General features: G+C 39.5%; 1 protein-coding gene across 16 annotated transcripts in view; it reads left to right on the top strand.

Moving 5' to 3' along the window:
* RALYL (RALY RNA binding protein like) overlaps positions 1-19,938 on the top strand; it is a 612,319-nt gene that overhangs the window by 122,312 nt on the left and 470,069 nt on the right. For 10 of the 16 annotated variants that reach the window (XM_073330701.1, XM_073330700.1, XM_073330687.1 and 7 more), the window contains one exon: positions 2,756-2,859. The exons of the other annotated variants lie outside the window; for them this stretch is intronic. The gene's annotated coding sequence lies outside the window, so the exon portion shown is untranslated. The remainder of the gene's footprint in view (positions 1-2,755; positions 2,860-19,938) is intronic. 16 annotated transcript variants of the gene reach the window in all.

The raw sequence follows: 19,938 nt of genomic DNA, 5'->3' as shown, positions 1-19,938 counted from the left end.
TAGCTGAGGTTCAAGTTAAAGGACCAAATTCATACTGGCATAAGCAAGGTCTTGGCTCAAGGGATGAAATCCTGGCCCCATTGAAATTAATGGGAGTTTTGCCATTGACTTCACTTAGGCCAGGATTTCACCCAAGATGTCAAGTAAGAAGTCAGTAGAAAAGAATAGAGGGTGAAGGAATTAACCTTAAGGAACTCCAAAGAGGAGAGGTTTTAGCATAGAAAATCAATCACCAGTGGCTAAAATAAAGGGGAGGATAACAGAACATAATAGGAGGATGGGAGATGTATATGGATAGGGTGCTGGATGGCTGAGGAATGATAGAGGTATTGCGAAACTTTGTTGGGTAGGGAGGGCAAGGATGAATGCAAAAACAATGATTTGTGTTCCCACTTCTATCCTTAGCAAGGGAAGGGCTTGGAAAGACAAGAAGGGGTGACAGGGAATTGGAAGGAATTGTGGCAATTCTAATTGCCAAAGAGAAGTATTGAGAATAAGAAAACAAGGGTTGAGCTGAGGAAAGAAAGAAGTGGTAGAAAAGGATAAGGAGAGAAAAGGAGCAGAGCAGACTGGGGAAAGGTTTGAGGTGTGAGAGTTCAGGAGGTTTAAAAAAATGATTGTGAAAGGGAATTGAACATGGAGGGGAACTGAAGGATGAGGAAGGAGCAGGAGCAGATAGTATCAAAATGATGAAGAACAGAGGAGTCTGGGGAGAAGTGAGAAAAGGAGAGCTACCTCTGTAGGCATCATCAAGACTTTTTGAGACGCTTGCATTCAGGCAATCTGTGGGTCAGATAGGTGGTGACTTATTTGGGTCTTTGTTTGTTTTCATGTCATGTACAATGCCATTCCTTAACAAATACATAATAATTAATAAAATGGAAATACTGCTCCTGGGGGTATGAGACTTCAGAATAAGATGACAGAATAGAGGAACAGAGTCAGAAGACAACATACAAGGAGGGGGCGGGATTACAAGTGTAAAGAGTAAATTAAACATAGTCTCTAGGGGAACAAACATGGCAGGCATAAAACATAGTTGTTGGAGGTTAGAAAGCAGTGGGATAGCAGTTACATTTACACACACAACTGACCATGACTTTCAAGATTCTGGGTGGCTCAATTTTAAGAGTGCCCAACATTAAATACTTTAAAAGAGTCTTAATTTGAAAAAGTGCTGAGCACATTTTAGGCCCTGTTAAGGTATCTCAAGTTGGGCACCCAAAAATTGAGGCACTCAATATCCTAAGTCATCTTTGACAGTTTTGTCCTTTGATGTTCCTCCATACAAACGGTTAGTGGAATTCAGGTAAATGAAATGTTAAAAGTGATCCTGTCAATGAATGATATGACTTGAGCATCTATTATGATAGAACCAGATGGAATTCTTTCTTCACTCTTGCATCTAAGTCTAAATAGAAGACATTGGATAAAAATCTACTTGAACACTGAGACATGTTTTCCACTTACATAACTTTGGATCAAATAGTAAAACCCTTCAGAAGCTACAATAAATCGTTTTGCTTGGTGACACATCAGGTGTACTAGTTTCTTGTACTAGTACCAACAATATTATTCTTGGTCACAGATCAATCATATGATGAACACTTTTCTGCAAGACAAGCAAGATAGCATTATGTTGTAGCATGTTCCTTAAATAATAGGTTCTCCCATGATACTGTTATATAACAAAAGTGAAGAAATTGAGAAAATAATGCATTGAAAAAAGATGTACTAAAGTACTATCATCACTGAATGATTGAGGGTGAAATGTGTGTCTCATTGCAGTCTATGGTATAGTGGAGTATTAAACAAGTTACCGCACTGGCTCATTTTTTGATGCAAAAGTTCTTTTCAAAATAATATGATTAAACTGGCTATAGTATATGTTAACCAGATGCACAGACATAGCAATTCCATGTCGCAGGTGTTTTTGAGGGAGACATACTCCCTTGAGCAACAGCAAAAAGAACTGCAATGTGTTTGGAGTGCAGTTGAGGCACACAGGTTATGTGCAAGAGATAGGGAAAGTGTGTGTTTCAGACAACTGTCTGACAGTTGCTCTAAAAGTGTTACTCTTTGCTGTATATTTCATTGCTGTTTTTGCTGTCTTGTCAATGTTTGTTCAAAAGATAGGAAATCTGTGCGTGTTGTAAATACAGAGAGACTGAGGAAGGATATCCTTAGGCTGTATCCAATCATTTCTCCCTCAACAGGGAATTGATGCACTCCAAAAGTCCTTTCCCTGCCTTACAGCTTGGCAGTTAGGACATTAAATATTAGCTATGATTTTTTGCTACAGGGACATTAGTTGAAAATAAGAAAACAGAACTGTATAAAGAGTAAAAGTCTATATTTGAAAAACTGTTACCTATAAACAAGGTAAGTATTTTAAACTGGGCCTTGACATAGGCTGTATCTCCCATTTTACAGGACACTAAAAAACAGTTCCTGAGACCTCTAGTCTGGTTACAGTTATGCTGGAGACCAGTCATGTGAAGAGGGTTGAGGAAACACAGAGTCACAACCCTCCCTTTTCCTTCCCCCCTCCCACCCTGGAGATGTTCAGTACCAGGCAGAATCTTGAATGAATTCACTTATTAGCATTTCTGCAGTCGAACTTGTAGCACTGTAGAAATTATAATGTATACGGTAATGTAAGATAGCCCTTTTTGTGGGGCGTAAAGTCTCTAGTTTACACAAAACTTGATGGGATGCCAAGGCTATATTTTTTTCAGTGCTCTTTCTCTTTAAGGTTTGAAACTCTGATGGAAGGTTAAAAGAGCACAGCCCTGGTGAGCAGAGTGTGACCATATCCAAGTTTGGTGCTTCTGGAAGGAGCCTCGCCAGTTGGTTTTTGTAAGTAGTGCGTGTGTTTCTTGCCAACATGTCAATTAAATGCTCCAGTTGGAAGCAGCATGCTGGTGTGGGAGTGTAGCAAACCCCATTTAATAAGTGCCCAGATACAATGTTGATAGGTGCATTATACAGAGTTCTCATTTAGACTACATTGAGAGGTTTTGTGTAGATGGGAGGTGAGGCCAATCATAACATGGATCTTCCAGAATATATAATATTGCCAACTTTTGTGATTTTTTTTTTGGTCATAAATCTTACCATATTTAGTGTTTTTCTATTAAAGCCCATCTTTTTGAGGCATGTTCCTGAGGACCTAGGTATTTGTTTAAAAAAAAAAACCCTCCTGGTTTCAGCGTAAAGCTTGAAAATGGGATGAGGGGGCACCCTAAAGGCTCAAAACCCCAGCATTTTTGAAAAATCCTATGGTTTTTAAACCAGTATTATAATTTTGAGGGTCTCAATGTGTGATTGATGAAAGCTTGGGGTTGGCAGTATTGGGAAAATTTGGCTCAATCCTGGATCCTTTAGTGCTGCTTTAGTGGTGCAACTGATCTAACTATTATTGCTGACTGATTTAAACAGCCAGAGGATGTAGCCAGCTCTGTGCCACCCCTCTCCCAGCCTCTAGTGTAGGGGCATGTCAGGAGGGGCCTGAGTGGAAGAGGACACCTGGTTGAAGCATAGCAACTGACAGATGATCGTTTCTGGAGGCCATTACAACAGAGGCATAATTTAGAGCAGACACAGGGTCAGGACTTTGGCAGCCCCATTACTGCTGCCTGTCCCCCAGGATTGGGCAGCCACTACTAGCTCTTTTGTGGCTTTATTGTACTCCCCAAGGATGGCTATAGCAGAGTACTGGGCCCTCAGTAGTGAAAGGCTGACCCTTACAGTTATGGATTCTCTTCCTTGTTAGAACCTCAGGACATGTAGTATTGGGACTGCCCTGTCTGAGCCTCCCTGCCCCAATCCTCCCTATTTAAGAGAACTGGGAAGCCCTGCAAACTGGGGTCAGCCCCTTCTTTCTAACTCTGTCATCCTTTTTACCATCCCACACCCCATTCTTGGTGCTTCTAACATGGTACAGTAATGAAATGATACTGTGTGTATGTATCATCTTCTTTCCACTCCTAAACCTAGTCAACAAGGATACCTTTTGTTTCTGCTATGAGTGAACAGAAATGAAAATGTCCCCCTAAAGTGCCAGAGACAAGCAGGTCGAGCATGTCAAATGTGAAACATTCCTCCCACCTCCCTTTCTTTAAAATTTTCCTTGGGTTGCTTAACTTTGCTTAATTATGGCAGTAACTGGGGTTAATTTAAATGAACTATATCACCCTATCAATTAGTAAACAAGAAAGTCAATTAAACCAATTAAAATTTATTGGAAATTGGCTACTGCCATCTGGAAACTTCCACTGTCAGAATTTACAGCTGGAGTGACCTTTACATTTTGAGCTAGCAGGACTCTTTTGAGATTTTTCTAAGAAATGTTCAGTATTTGCAACGCTTGTTTAATAAATGCACCACCATAGATATTTAGAAACACATACAGTGTGTTTCAGTGTCAGTAAAGATAACAGGTGAACAGATGAAGATATGCAGCTTCTGATTATGGTATATGCTGTATCAGGTGTATGTACTGAAATAAAATACACAGTGATTCTTATTTTTCTTTTATTTCTTATGTACAATATTCAGTCTGTTGATGTGATGGGCCTTAGAGTCACAACAACAGTGGCCTTGCTCTAGAAAACTTTAAATGGTATAGTTCTTATTTATATATGAGACTGCCTTTTCCCCTGCGATCTGTTAGGGGAAATTGAGACCAGATGGGACCAGTTCCTAGATTTAAACATCAATGGGCATATCCCATTCTGCAGCTGGTGTAAATTTGTCATAGCTTCATTGATTTCATTAGAGCTATAACAATTTACACTGGCTGAGAATAGGCATCTTAAGAGGTGCAGACAGTATTCTCTCATTGGAGAGCCTTAGGCTCAGAATTCGCTTCCTCAGCCAGCCTCTTCCCATTGCTGGGCTATGTTCAACTTGTAGACTTCATGCTTAAAGATAATAAATTCAGACAACTTTGCTTTTTCATTAAATTATAAGTCACCTAATTATTGGTGAATCACTATAGAAGGCTATGAGCAGGCAGCAGAAAGAAAGTGAATCTCGAAGAGGAATGAGAAAAATGTCCCAGGGCAAATAGAGAAAGATTTTGTGTGTATTCACATTGTATAAGTAACTTAAGTCTGTAGTGTAAACATCTACATGTAAATGCAAAGGAAACAAATCAGTTTTGTCCTTGCCTTTCCTGGGCATACAGAAGTGATGGTAGGTAATCTAGTGCCAGTGCATTAAAACTCTTAGCTGCCATGGCAATTGCAATGGTATGGTTTGGTTTAGTGCATTTGCACACTTAGCTGCTGCCATTGAGAGAGCTTCCCTTAGCCCATGTATCAATCTATCTCAGTTACTACTAAAGTGCCGTCATTCTCCAGTCTATTCTCCAGGCCAGCTTTTCAACAAATCTTTCAACCTAATTGAACCATTTTGATGATTATGGAGAAGTGTATTTTTGAAGAAGTAAACACAGTGGGTCATGTCTCTGGCTGAGTAAGGGCCAAACAGCATGGGTCCTGTGGGAAAGAGATGGGGGGATTGCAAAAACGAGATCATGTTCACCTTTGCACTCCCTTTATACCGGGTGGTACTGTGCCGCTCCAGCTCTTGGTTAGAGAAGTCTCCACATCCAGATTCTGCTGCCGGTGATGCACAAAGTGGTCCCACCACATCTGAGGATATAGCCCTGTTTATTCACAGATGTATTTTTTCCTTATAGTATATTTCCAGTGACAGTCTGTTGTTCCATGACTGGTCATTGCTCTAACATGGACGCTTGTAGTTTGGTTTCCTGCTCTGTTTGTTGTGTATTTATTACCATAGATTAGCATTGCTCAGATTAGTAAACCTATTTCTTTCATATTTAAATCACTGTTACATAACTAAACACTTAAAGGCATTCTTCCCTTTACTGAGTTACTGTAAATACACTTTTATAAGACTACACTGAGCAAAATCCTGACCCACAAGCTCAGCCTGAGTTCTAGAGCCATTCTGGGCTTCATTCCTGAGGAACTGTGTTGGTCCTGAGCTTCTTGACGGCCATCCAGACTGGATGCATATGGCACTTGAAGTACGGTGGAAAGAGGTGGGGTGGAGGTTACCTCCTTGATGCCCCTAAGTGCGGGTCTCACAAGCTGACAAAGCTCTATCAAGGAAACACGGAGGAGGCCAAATGGTCCACTATCCTGGAGACACAGCAGCTGGCTGAACAGGTGTCCAATGGGCCATAAGACACTATGACCATCAGCCCCTCAAGAACAATTCGGGGTAGACACAGCTGAGCATCTCTGATATATTCCTTATCCCTTCCTCTGCTCCATGGAGCTATCTACAATAAGGAAACAGAAAACCTAAGGATCAGAGGTCTCAACTTTCTTGTCTCCTCCTCCTGACTTACAGCTATTTTCCTTTTTAGAGGAGGAGACTCATTTCTGGGCTCCCTGGTTCCCAGCCCATCTGTCTCCTTAGTGTAGGTAGCTCTATGGGGGCAATTACAGACAGCAGCCCCTGCCATGCTAGCACGAGAGGCAGAATGGACGGGATCTGCAGAGGAAGGGTGGAGTAAGAGTAGAGTTAATTCATGGTTTAGCTGTGTTAAATCTGGGTATTTTAGTGAGGTAGGACTCCAGAAAACTCATGTTTTATTTCCCATAAGGATTGGATAAGAGGCAGCTAATGACGCTCACATTAAAGAGTGAGGATAAAATATAAATATTGAATAGGTGCCTCACTCACTGAGCACTTTCCAACCTGTTCACAGAATGCAGGAGAAGTCCCAGGAGAATTATAAAAATAGTATGTGAATAAAGGCTGAATTCAAATGCACAGAGGGCAGGGTTAAGGTGTTTTGGTTAACACTATCATTACCAAAAAGAAAATGAGTACTTGTGGCACCTTAGAGACTAACAAATTTATTTGAGCATAAGCTTCTGTGAGCTACAGCTCACTTCATCGGATGCATTCAGTGGAAAATACAGTGGGGAGATTTATATACACAGAGAACATGAAACAATGCATGTTACCATACACACTGTAACGAGAGCGATCAGGTAAGGTGAGCTATTGCCAGCAGGAGAGCGGGGCGGGGGGGGAACCTTTTGTAGTGATAATCAAGGTGGGCCATTTCCAGCCGTTGACAAGAACGTCTGAGGAACAGTGGGGGCTGGATGGAGGGAATAAACGTGGGGAACTAGTTTTACTTTGTGTAATGACCTATCCGCTCCCAGTCTCTATTCAAGCCTAAGTTAATTGTATCCAGTTTGCAATTAATTCCAATTCCGCAGTCTCTCGCCCCCTCCCCCTGCTGGTAATAGCTCACCTTACCTGATAACTCTCCTTACAGTGTGTATGGTAACACCCATTATTTCATGTTCTTTATGTATATAAATCTCCCCACTGTATTTTCCACTGAATGCATCCGATGAAGTGAGCTGTAGTTCACGAAAGCTTATGCTCAGATAAATTTGTTAGTCTCTAAGGTGCCACAAATCCTCCTTTTCTTTTTGCGAATACAGACTAACAGCTGCTACTCTGAAAACTAACATTACCATTTTCACACTCTTCAGTGTTGCACACAGCTTTAACATTGTTCTGTTATAAAATTTTGTATGCAGAATTATATATGGGGGAGGAAAGGGGAGATCTGTTTTGGCTTTATGAGTTAGTTCACAACAGAACTTACCATTTCCATTATTTTTACTAATTTTCTCAAGAGCTATTTTCTTCTGAGGTGAGGATTTTCCCTCGAGATAAGTGGTAGATAAGAGGTGCTTGAATTCTTATAAGAAGTTGTTGAAAACAAACTCTGCTACAGAATTTCCATAATCTAATGCTACTTTCTTGCAGGCATCTTCTGCATCAGCGTAAAAACTAGGCATTATATCAATCTTACATTCTTGTGAACCTAATATAGTGGACAAATGAAGTGTTAGCTGTCCTCTTTTGGAAAGATTTATGCATAAATTTAAAAGTGCCCTGTACTGAAGGGAAGTGTGAACCCATTTATTCTGATTATAATAACATAAAACACTGGTCTGAAATGTGGTTTAGAGGCTTATAAATTCTTAATGTAGTTAACTCTGCCTGGAGATTACCTCATTCCTTTTAGTCAGACGTTGCAGAATTTATGGGTGCTTATAATCACAATTGGGTTTCTGTTCACTTATGAAGTTAACCTAATTGCCTTGTATGATATTTCTGCAGTATAGAACATGTATGTAGTCATTTGTGCAACATAGGTGAGCTCCTCTCTCACATAGATGATTTGAAGTGACTTAGTTGTGCCTCTGCTTTGCAATTACTATGATCCTCAATCAGGGAGCTGCAGAATATTGGATGCTGAGGCAGACCGTAAGACCTGTCATGTGGATATCAATAGGATGAATTAGGTGTCAGCCTTAATTTTGACAACTTACATTTAGTTCTTTATGTCCTTGTGCATGTCCCAACCTATCATCAGTCTGAACTCCATAATGTGTTTTTTTTTAAATTACTTAGAGATTTCGTAGCAACACATGAATGTTTGTGATGGTGCATAGCAAGCAGCATTCTGAGCACGCTTACGCTGGTAACTCCACTGACTTACTGGTAACCAGTTGCTCCAGATTTGAACTGGTGTTTGATGTCAGAACTGGGCCCCGAATAGCTCTCTACTGTGATCCTAAAACAACACGCCAAAGGCTGTTACAAACTGTATTGTACTTCTTATCCTCCGAGTGTTTTTTTTAACATATAGAATGTTGACCGGCTCAAGCATAAAAGTGTTGTGAAGACCAAGACTATAACAGGGTTCAAAAAATAACTAGATAAATTCATGGAAGATAGGTCCATCAATAGCTATTAGCCAGGATGGGCAGGGATGGTGTCCCTAGCCTCTGTTTGCCAGAAGCTGGGAATGGGCGACAGGGGATGGATCACTTGATGATTACCTGTTCTGTTCATTCCCTCTGGGGCACCTGGCATTGGCCACTTTCAGAAGACAGGATACTGGGCTAGATAGACCTTTGGTCTGACCCATTATGGCCATTCTTTTGTTCTTAAATATTATTTTGTTATGTTCTAAGTGGAAGATTTTCACAGTGACAGGTCAGTGCAATAGACAAAGTTTGCTGCACATTGGCTTTCTCAGATGCAATAAATAGATTGTAATGCTGTGGTTCATTAAATAAAAGAAGAGCTTTAGTGGTGTATTGTTCTACAATAGATTATTTTCCACTAGCTTTTAGAAACCAAGATCAGTATATTGCTGAAGAGACGGAGCAGGGGGCCTTAAAATACTATCCACTGTTTGTAGTTGAATACTTAGAGATGTATTTTTATCAGATGAACCACCAGACTTTGTTATAGCTTGATGTTTGAATATTTTCCTTGCCTCTGGTTAAAAGCAGAAGGCCCAAGTATGAGCCCAAGATCCACTTATGTAGGGGACTCTACACACGCAGCTCTTCCCCTCCTCCCAGTGCACACATTTACATCCTGCTTGCAATGCCCCCCTTCCATACCATGTGAGGGAAACTCCATGCGGAGGGACGAGGCAGGCACTGGGCAGCCTAGGCAACCTCATGGTGTGTCAAGGCAGGGGAAGCAACTCATCCTTCACCAGAGATTACCTAGGAAAGGTAATATGGCCTAGGGAAGAACTTTTTTCTGCAGAACCCTCTCCAGAATAGGTATCCTGGGCGCAGTGGAAGCTAGAGTTATTCTTTAATGATGTAGCTCCTTTGGAACTATGCTGTGGGAAATAGGAGGAGGAAGCCACCAGGAGCTTGGACCAGTAATCCCTGCCCCTTCTCTGGAAAGATAGGGAAGAAATTTCATTGGGGGATTCTTCCAATGTTGTTCTCCTCTGTAATTGCTTTGCCATGGGGATTTTCTATGGGGGGGGGAGTGAGATGCTGTGGTCCTGACTACAAGTGTATGTGAATTGAGAGAGAGGCAAGGCAAGTTCAAAAGTGTGGAAGATAGACTAATAGCAGTATTCAGGAGATGTAGATGCAGAGTCACAACTCCATCCAAGTACAAGCATTTACAGTTGGCTCTATAGTCAGAATAGCCTGCTAACAGCAAATATTGCTGTCCTCCATCAACTTTATCAACTCCTATGTTCTCAGAATATTTGGAATAGAGGAGGTGACTTACTGGATCCGATCAGTGGCCCAGCTCATTCAATATCCCATCTCTAACAGTACCAGCTCCTTCAAAAGAATGAGCAAGAAACCCTGCAGAAGCCAATTATGGAATAAGCACCCTACAGGGAAGTTTCTTCCTAACTCTTCCATGAGTTTAGTTTAAAACATATGGCTCTGCCTTGGTGCTTGGTTATTTTATTATCTATAGTTGTTAATCAGCTATATTTCAGTAGCACCTAAAGGCTTTAACCAGGGTGGGAGGGGGCCCATTGTCCTATACACTTATGGAGTAAATGACAATGCCTGCTCTGAATAGTTTACACTCTAAAAAATCAGACATAATTGGCTGAGAAAACAAAGAGGCAGAGATGGGCAGGGGCACAAGGTAACAAAGATAAGAGGATGTCTGGTTTAGAAAAAATGTTGGCTGAAATTTTCAAAATCCTCATAGAAATATTTTTAATTTACCAAAATGTTGGTTTTCAATAAGAAAACATGACTATTATGATAACAAATAATAAAATTTGAAGAAACACTTTAGTAAAAATATAATGGAAAATGGACTATACAAAATGGAAAGAACTTTGAAATTGTGTGCAAAGTCTTCTTCCTATTTCTCAACCAGCTCTAGCCTGAGGTGAGTTTTTTAAGGAGTGACTTAAAGGAGGCTGGTGGATTTGAGGATTTGGGCCGAGAGTTCTCCCCCAGCCCACATTATTATAATTTACATTACCATTGTGCCCAGGAGCCCTAGTCATGGACCAGGACCCCATTGTTGCTAGACACTGTACAAACACAGAACAAAAAGACAGTACCTGCCCTGAGGAGCTTACAATCTAAGTATAAGATGAGAAACAACAGGTGGTTGCAGGCCGACAGACTGGGAAGTACAAGGAAACAGTGAGGCAATATTGGTTAGCATGATTGGCACAAGCAGGCATGGTAAAAACTCCAATCAAAATCGATCAAATCATGACAGCCTCCTTTATTTTGCTCCTTAATATTCACCTTCTCTCCTTACAGTTAAGAAACCTGATTGTTGGTATTTATTGCATCATTGTGATGGAAGAGCTCAAGGAATGGAAAGCTAAAGTCTTTTGTAGTGATGACTGACTGGCAAGCCACATCAGTTTCACTACTATCCCAAAGACTGGATGTAATCGAGTGATGTTATGGCAGCAGTAAAAACAACATGTGTTGTAAATAGTGCTGTTTATTGATTTTTATTTGTATTGCTTTTTGTTTGAGAGTGTTACTGCACTGAGTGGCTTTCCTGTGGCTTTGGTGTTTCACAATGATGATCTCATTGTGCAAAGCCCTGTTAATAGTCAGTTGAAATAATAATTTTCATCCATGGTGTTTTTATTAAAAACCTATTCATATGATTCTAAAAGGGGAAAAAATGTGTTTTTTGTTTTTGACAAAACTTTGAGAGACGATTCTAAATTTTAACAAAACTTTGAGAGACAATCCTATATTTCCTCAGACACAGCAGTCTGATGTGCAAATATTTGGTTTTTTAAGGTATTTTTGAGCCAGAGTGTGTACTATCACCAGTACTGTAAGTATAGGCTGAAACAATCATTCAATTCAAAACTCCTGTTTCTTTATCTTGTAACTTTCTCAAAAACTTTCTTTTGTGTGTGTGTGTGTGTGATCTCAGTCATTGCTCTTGCTATTAGGACGTATCTGATCAAAATTACATGTAGTGAAATGTGTATGTTTAGAAAGGTATCCCATGTGGGTTGGGCTGTGTCTATGTAGATACAGAAACAGTTTTGCTTTCTCCTTTTATTGTAATTTGTTTGTCATATTCTTCAGTAGGTAACAAGGGAAAATTTTACTGTTGGCATAAATAGGTGCTACTCTACTGATTTCAGTGGATCTGTGCCTGCTTAAGTCAGTGGCAGATTTGGCCCTTTATCTAAATGCTTTTCTTCTGAAAGATAAGCAACTCTTGTTTCTCTAGCAATATGCTAAAGTTTATTATAGTATTGGTCAGTGAAAGAGGGCTGGTTCGGCTCCTCCAATTGGTTTTTGTATTAACCAGCTGAAATATTTGGTTAGCATTGCTGGTATGATTGATGTCTCTCTTCTATGATTTTCAGTTGTGTACAATTAGTGCAAAACTTTCTAGATTTACCCGTAACTAAATTGCACTCCGTGACTAATGACATAACATGAGAGAGAAGCTATGAGAACAATCTGTAATGTGGATGCAGGAAGATGTGGTACTATTAACACAATGCTTGATCATGAGCATTGTGTCCAATGGATTAGCTACATAGGTTTTACAAAAGAAAGGATACTGTTGCTGCTATTAATTATTTTATGTTAGTTGGTGTTTCAGAGTAGCTTAGTAAATAACTTGTGCCACGACAATATAATACTGCATGAAGAGCATTTCCTTCAATTGCTCATTCTTCTTTACTGTTTTAACTTCCATCCATCCTTTCACTCATTGTTACATAATTTGACATCATATATTTCAATGTAGCATCTTACCTTGTCAATACTTCAAGTTAGCTTAGTTCAAGTGATGTTATACTCCCATGCCACTATGTGATGACAATGTAGCAAGTGTCTTTCAGGCCACAACAAGAAAAATATACCATTCTAATTGTGGTTTGCAGCAAGGGCATTCATAGTGGATCAAATTGTAATGGATACAATCCTGCAAATTCTGTTTTTCTTTTTGGTCAGCGTTTTCATTGCTGCTTACATTTCCGACAACTGGTGATCAGCATCTTCTACCCTGTATTCATCTCCCTTTTGATTCCTTTAGGACAAGTTTGATTTCTCTCATCATTTTCTTCTGTTTAGATGAAGAATTTTCAGCTCAGAGTAACCTTTTAAGCACAAATTATTATTACTATTTAATTCCATATTTAACGAAAACTCTATTAATTGTCTATTAACTCTATTAATTAAGTCATGTGTGGATGCTGTATTTCAAAGATGAGGCAAGTAGACAAAAATGATCCAGGCATTTGTAGCATAATACATAAAATAGAGGCATACATAGACTCAATAAGTGCTGTGTATTGTTTCCTTAGGAATTGCTCTATTAATGTATACTGCCCTCTGGTCTACAGATCACTTTTTGCAGTGGAAGAAGTTGCATTGGTTGCCTGATACAAGTTAACAACAAATGGTAGCAGAGAGACTGGAAGAGGATGTACTTTATAAAAAAAAACTTTCATTTTGAAAGCTGTTAATATTAATTAAAGACTGCTATGAGAAAATCCACACTCGGCTTGCAGAAAACATTTTGGTGGTCATGGCATTGGCACAAAATCAACAATATTTCCTCCTCATAACCAAGCTGTAGAATCATTTTCAAATAATTGCAAAAACAAAAAATAAAATGCATGTAGAAATAGTGACATAGGGCCCAATCCAAAGATCAGTGAAGTCAATACGACCATTTCTATTGACTTCAATGGGCTTTTGGATTCCCACTACTGCTCTTCTAGACATTAAACTATTCATGTTCTGAAAGCATCATCTGAAGCATTGAGGCTCGTATTACCCCTTCATTTTCTACAAAAAACACAGTCAGTATTTTCATTAAGGAAAAATATATATATTGTCTTTAACATGGAATTTGCTGGGAAAAGAACTGAAGCTTTAATGTCCAGTGGGAAAAATAAACTCTGACAAAAGAGTCACAAATAGTTTAAATTTGCTGGTATGATTCAATAGCTTTGGCCTCAGGTCTGCTAAGGTAAGACCCCCACCCCTCCAATCCCCCCTGCACATACACTGCCTTCAGAATACTTTTGTTCTTCCATGCTACCTACATAACTTTATCTTTGTCAGTAATGAGGATAAAAATCACAATTAAATTCTACTTCATATAAAACAGGCATGGCAATCAGCAGCCTGTTCTTCAGCTGGATTTTTAAATACTTAGGAATCCGGTAAGGAGGAATTAATGTACTGTGTCTATTAATAAAAACAAATAATAATGTATCAGAAGACTGTATTTCCAGATCTTCAGGTAATCCTAAAACATGAATGTAACATACTTTGGCATTATTTGCCAATTGCTCAGCTTTATCAAAGGAAGCATTATCCTTAGTGATAACAGCAGGTAAGGTCGTTAAGCTATATTCTGTGTCTGAGGTTCTGCACTACTATTTTCCAAATTGTTTGTATGTTCACCAGTAAATTCTGTCTCTTTTTAACAAAATCCAGTATTTTGGAATGAGACCTAGATTTAATTGAATCACAGAGAATTAACAAAGCCATGATAATGTCATAGTTCTCGCTTAAGGCATTGGCCTATAGTGTCTTTGCCCAAGACATTTATGTCAGCATCACAGCTTTCATTCCTGTTAATGGTTGCATAGAAAACTTGAAAATGTATGCCAGGTGTAACTGATAAAGGGACGTCACCCGGAGTCTGCGGAGAGCATAAAACAGTAGTTATTAGATGTGCGGGAACTCTCGCGTCTCTCTCAATGGTGGAGTAACTCCAAAACCTCTGATCTAGGTGGCCTTGCCAACACCATCCTAACTGAGGACTGTGTGTGGTGGGAGGAGAAGAGTGCGGGGATCCTGGCCTACCCACAAACTGATGCACATCTGCTATTGGGTTAAGTGCTGGGGGGCTGCTCCCATCCCTGATGCTCCTGAGGTTGTGCATGTGTGTGGGGATGGGGGTGGGAGGTTTCTGTTATTCCTGCAGGTGGGTGGAAGTGGGGAGGGAAGCACCCTTCTGCTTCTAGTGGGGAAAATCCTTGTTGTAAGCCAAGGGCCCTGAGTTGCCTTAGTTTAGCCCTGTAATCAATATGACTTAGAGCTTTAAGGAACCTTGATGTAGGGATGCTGTAATAGGCTGACAAATTTATTTGAGCATAAGCTTTTGTGAGCTACAGCTCACTTCATCAGATGAAGTGAGCTGTAGCTCACGAAAGCTTATGCTCAAATAAATTTGTTAGTCTCTAAGGTGCCACAAGTCCTCCTTTTCTTTTTGCGAATACAGACTAACACAACTGCTACTCTGAAATCTGTAATAGGCTGGCAGCACTTCCTAACTTATCTACCCAGTTAGCAGCAACTTTGAAGCTGGATAAGAAAGGGGAACTAAACCATTGTTGACTCATTGCTGCAGCTGACTTAAGCCACCTAATATAAAGGAAATGAAATGGACCTCCAGGATCCAGCTGGGGCCTGAGCAGTCAGGTCTGAGGAGGCAGGACTGGCAGTCTGCAATAGACTAGTCTGGTCACAGAATCCTCAACAGGACCAGTGGATGAAAGGTTTCTGGTAGGGGTGTGTTTGTGTGTGTGTGTATGTGCATGCAAAATAGGTTTCTGGTAGGGGCGTGTATGTGTGTAATATAAACAGCAACCATAACCTCTGATGAGGAATGACTATGCATGTGGGAAGTTATCTGGGTCAACAGACCAGAACCCAAGAGAGCTGGCTAGCTTTGAGAATGGAGTTTTGTGTGAACAAAGCCAATCCCAGAAGGGGTGACATCAGTTGGGCTTAGTGTCTGGGGTCTTGTTTAGAGTGGATTGGGTGAAAATAGGACCTGCTTATGCATGCCCATTGATCATCATCACAAATGGTCTCTCTTGCAGTGGCTGCAAAAGGAAGTGTGGAAGGAAATAATTTAAAAAGGGAAAGGCTATTCTTGCCAGTGCTACATTGTATTAGACTATTCACAGAAAGTGCTTATTCCACTGATGAATTTCTTTGTTCCTTGGCCTTCAATTACCTAGGAGACCTTTTCTAAAGAAGGAAAGGAACAAAGTAATAGCTCCTTAAAGCTTAACACTGTGTTTTTAATTCATAGATTTTTTTAAAATGGCACAGCCTGAGATGGATTGCAGTGTGTTCTTAATCCCCCCACCCCCTCCGCCAATATAAAGCAGGCAGAGATTTCAATTCACCCTTTGACAACAAGAGAGCGAAAACTAATAACCCCCTGAACACAGCCCGTGGCATTTTCCCTAATAACTATTTACAGAATTAAAAAGAAAAGAAATCACTCAGTCTTACTACAAATGTTGTTTTTTGTAAGTTTCAAAAGGTCAGGTATGTACTTATCAAGTTGCAATGATGAGCAGTCCCTCAAATTCAGGTATAGGTACAGTAACTGTGAGGAATTCTCTTAAATGCATGTTATAGAATCATAGAAGGTTAGGGTTGGAAGAGACCTCAGGAGGTCATCTAGTCCAACCCTTTGCTTCAAGCAGAATCAACCTCAACTAAATCATCCCAGCCAGGGCTTTGTCAAGCCAGGCCTTAAAAACCTCTAAGGATGGAGATTCCACCACCTCTGTAGGTAACCATCCCAGTGCTTCACCACCCTCCTAGTGAAATAGCTTTTCCTAATATCCAACCTAGACCTCCCCCACTGCAACTTGAGACCATTACTCCTTGTTCTGTCAACTGCTACCACTGAGAACAGCCTCGTTCCATCCTGTTTGGAAACACCCTTCAGGTAGTCGAAGGCTGCTATCAAATCCCCACTCATTCTTTTCTTCTGCAGACTAAATTAGCCCAGCTCCCCCAGCCTCTCCTCATAAATCATGTGCCCCAGCCCCCTAATCATTTTTGTTCCCTACGCTGGACACTCTCCAATTTGTCCACAACCTTTCTGTAGTTGGCGGGGGGGAGGGGGGGAACTGGACACAATACTACATATGTGACCTTACCAGTGCCAAATAGAGGGGAAGGCAGGCAGGCAGACAGGGAGGGATGGGCAGCCCCTTTAGTGCAAGTGGACCTTGGACACAATTTTGAAGGAAAGACTGAATTCAGTGAATAGTCTATAGCTCACAGTCCTGTTGGAGATCACTTCTGTAAACACAGTTACTTTCTCATGTTTTGTCACTGTAGTTAAATTAGTTCACATAGATTTCCCCAGTTCATAACTGTATGTTTTAGGACCTATTTTTGTAAAATATTCTTTTTTATTCTCTAGGGTATTTTTTTATAAGTGAATTTTAAATTAAAAGAAAAAAAACATTTGCTGTGGGGCACATTTATAGGGATGTGAGTGATGTGCTGCCAAGACATTGTTAGTATTATATATGTACTCAGCTTACAAATATCTGCCAGTTATTTATTTCTCTGTTCTTCTATGACATCCATTGATCTTAACTTTTCTTGACATACTGGGTATGGAAGAGGAAGATGGAAGAAATCTCAGCTATGAAAAGTTTTTTTTTTTTCTTTCCCTCAAGCAATAAAAACATTCTTCTTGGGAGAGAAAAGACTAGCTATGCACATTTTCCGGTAAGGGGGCAAATTTAAATTTCATTGGATTAAAAAAGAAAAGAAATACTTAGCCAGTATTTTTCTGTTTCTTACAAATAGTCTCCAGCAATAGTTATTGTAAAATCCAAAGCATACAGTAGCTATATTAATTCCCACTCAGATATATTTTCAGTGATAGTCATCTCAATGCATATGAGTGATGCAGTAGACAGAACCACTTCCACTTATAAGGGAACTGTACCCTATTAAAAACAGTCACAAATATAAAAAGTGTCTACAACAGTAACAAAAAGTTTTGATTGTTCTAACAAGTAACAAAAAGTTTTGATTGTTCTAACAAGTAAGTAGAAGCCAAAATCACTCACAAGAAGTTCTCTATTTAAAGGGCCTGATACAAAGCCCAACTTAAATCAATGAAAGTCTTTAAATTGACTTACGTGATCTGTGGATCAGGCTGAAAAGCATAAGTGTACAATATATCTATAGAGTAGACATCGTTCCTTAGCTTATCAGAAAATATATTGTTTAGGTGTATAGTTGACTGAATCTACTTTTAGACACACATTAGTGTTGACAGACCCAAACATTTACCTAAATGATTAACTAATTGTAACAATTAAAAAATCACAAGTGAACCAAAATACTAGAGGCCGATAGGCTCATGCTTACATAAAATATCTGTATATCCATAAGGCAGAATATTATATACTGCACGGAGTGTATGGTCCCAGTTTAGTGGCGATGTAAATCCATATTGCCTGAAGGGAGGAACAGGCTAAAGATCTGTTCCAAAGATCTCCTAGCCCAGTGGGAGATGGAATTGGAGGAAGGATGCACAAGTGGAGAAAAATGTGTTATGAAAATAGAACTCAGCTTTAAGTTTCCAAAGGCATTGTTAGCAGCCAGTCTAAAGGGATAAACAACAACTCTTATCATTTAAATGAAAGATATTTTCATCATTCCCTAGGCTGCTGTTCCTAAAGGTTCTGTGGTAGCCAGCCCTAAAATATACAGGATAGCATTTGGGGTATCGGCTGAGGGCTGGTTTTTAGTTCGTAGGGTAGTTTTGGTCTCTGAACAGCCTCCAGTTCAGTGATACGCAGACTGAGACTCGTGAGCTGCAAGTGGCTTTTAAAGCGTCTTCTGCTACTCTTTGGAGCACGTGATATTAAAACACTCTGTGATTTAATTATTAACCAATCAGGATGCTTTTACTATGTTATTAATCAATTGTATTTGATAAAATAATAATGGTAATTTTTCTGTGAGAAAACATATTGATATAGTTAGATATTTCCCTTATCATGCTGTTTAAATATGAATATGTAGTAAATGAAACAATGAATTCACACTACTGTGGCTCTTTTGGGTAATGATGATCAATAATTTGGCACCTGAACCACTGAGGGCTGAGTGTCACTGCTCCAGTTGATCTGTGTATGTGGGATATAGCAATTTTTCATAAAACTCAGTTTGAGCCTTCTGAATGCCACCTTACTGATGGCATTCTCTCAAGTATTAGACCCAGACCCTGGTGCAGATCCTCAGCTGGTGTAATCAAGGTGCCATTGACTATAGTAAAGTTATGAACTTACAAAAGCTGAGGACCTGGCCTCTGATGATATTGCTCTGAAGAACTTTAACATTACAACTTCTACTGTGTTGTTCTGTATTGTGTTCCCCGGACATTTCTTTTCCTCGTGATTTTTGTTTTGTTAATTACTTAGTTCCCCAGACTCCTCTGGATCTGCTTTTAGCGGAATATAGAGTATAATATACTTTGGCTTATTTGTTAGAACAGTCAAAACTTTATATTGAGCTGTTACTATAGTAGATGCTTTTTTTGTGATTGATTTTAATAGGGTGCTTCTTTCAGACACCCAATCTCACGTGATTAGTTTCATTGGCATCAGTATTGTTTTTCTATATAATGTGAGTGTTTGTTTAAGGATACATTCAGTTGAGTGTAAGAAGGTCAGTGATTTTTGTGTGGTTTTGTCCTTTAACTGTGGTGTAGGTAGGCTTCACTGATATGCTATACAGTATAACTGAGAATGCATACTGAATTTAGAGACCACAGGGAATTCTCTTGCTACAATGATTTTATTGAGTTCTGAGTGGATTGGGCTTAATCCTGCCATTTGAACCAGACAGGTAAATGGTTTCATTTATTGCTCTGTAACATGTATATGTTATGTCTGTGTGCATATGTTCATTATTTTATTTGTATTACCATAGTCCCTTGGAGCCTTGGTCATGAACTGGAACCCATTATATGTGTATGTATATAACATTCATATGTAATTTTTATGGCTCCTAAGAATGAAAAGGATTGAGGCCTTTCTAAAGAATGGCTTGAACAGGAAATTTATTTTATTTCTCGGGGAGAAAAGAAGATGTAGTGATCATGGAAAGAAGGGGGACTTAAGGAAGGATTGGATATCTTTGCTTCACAAACATTAGTTCAGTAGGAGGAGCTTCTGATACTTTAGATACCATTTTGAACAGCAGTTTAATCGAGATTTGACAACATACTTTGCTTCAAGCTATTAAAGATTTAGAAGTTATACTTGATTCTGCA

The sequence above is a fragment of the Lepidochelys kempii genome, chromosome 2 (assembly GCF_965140265.1).
Source record: "Lepidochelys kempii isolate rLepKem1 chromosome 2, rLepKem1.hap2, whole genome shotgun sequence".
NCBI lineage: Eukaryota > Metazoa > Chordata > Testudines > Cheloniidae > Lepidochelys > Lepidochelys kempii.
The sequence above is the reverse complement of the archived record's forward strand: the minus strand, read 5'-3'. Positions and strand labels throughout refer to the sequence as shown.